Raw genomic sequence first — 1,588 nt, 5'->3', positions numbered from 1 at the left:
GGTGTGTATGACTGGCAATTACTAACACTGGCCACTAGGCGGTGTGTATGACTGGCAATTACTAACACTGGCCACTAGGCGGTGTGTATGACTGGCAATTACTAACACTGGTCACTAGGCGGTGTGTATGACTGGTAATTACTAACACTGGCCACTAGGCGGTGTGTATGACTGATAATTACTAACACTGGCAACTAGGCGGTGTGTATGACTGGTAATACTAACACTGGCCACTAGGCGGTGTGTATGACTGGTAATTACTAACACTGGCCACTAGGCGGTGTGTATGACTGGCAATTACTAACACTGGCCACTAGGCGGTATGTATGACTGGTAATACTAACACTGGCCACTAGGCGGTGTGTATGACTGGCAATTACTAACACTGGCCACTAGGCGGTGTGTATGACTGGCAATTACTAACACTGGCCACTAGGCGGTGTGTATGACTGGTAATTACTAACACTGGCCACTAGGCGGTGTGTATGACTGGCAATTACTAACACTGGCCACTAGGCGGTATGTATGACTGGTAATACTAACACTGGCCACTAGGCGGTGTGTATGACTGGCAATTACTAACGCTGGCCACTAGGCGGAGTGTATGACTGGTAATTACTAACACTGGCCACTAGGCGGTGTGTATGACTGGTAATTACTAACACTGGCCACTAGGCGGTGTGTATGACTGGTAATTACTAACACTGGCCACTAGGCGGTGTGTATGACTGGTAATTACTAACACTGGCCACTAGGCGGTGTGTATGACTGGTAATTACTAACACTGGCCACTAGGCGGTGATGGAGGTACGCACAGGACCGAAACCATCAGAAAATAACTCCATGGGTTTCTTTATGTATCCACACTCTATGCCTATGGGGCTCCGCTATGAACTGTTACTTATTAATGATAAGTGGTAAATCTGACGTAAACAGATACCATTTCCACTTAATGAACTGTGCTGTTTCTTTAGTTTTGCATTAAAGCTACAAGGCTAATGTTGCTAACAGCAAACAATGACGCTTGATTTAGCATGGTGCATCTCTAAATCTGTAAATTCTGATATTAATACATTATAATAATACTGGCAGCACAATTTTGAGCATTTAATTATATCCGATGAAAACGTTTAAAAAATATTAGCTCACAGTCTTTGCTCATGTTTGACAGTGTAATTAAAAATTATACAAAATTAAGGAATTTACTGTTGCTTTAACCCTCAGTTTATTAGATGTTTGGATATATCGGTTTACATGTACGTTATGTATTCTTAAAACAATCAGTCTGACAGAGAAACAAAAAGCATCAGAGTGAAGTCACTAAAAATTAACCAACATGTATCTAATTATCAACTAAACTACAATCAGTAGATTTCCACACCCTAATTACATTCGGTACAATTTATAGCCTTCTACATAGAAAATGATCAAAAGCAGCAAACTGCATCCATAAATTTACTGAAATGAACTGACTGTAGTTTTAATCCCAGAACCGCTTATGATTCATTTCTGAACCACTTTGCTAAAATTTTATACTACATTTCATTAAAAAAATACATATAAAGAAGTGATAGTTGCTACATTAACA

The sequence above is a fragment of the Neoarius graeffei genome, chromosome 15, assembly GCF_027579695.1.
Source record: "Neoarius graeffei isolate fNeoGra1 chromosome 15, fNeoGra1.pri, whole genome shotgun sequence".
Classification (NCBI taxonomy): domain Eukaryota; kingdom Metazoa; phylum Chordata; class Actinopteri; order Siluriformes; family Ariidae; genus Neoarius; species Neoarius graeffei.
This window is presented reverse-complemented; position numbering follows the sequence as displayed.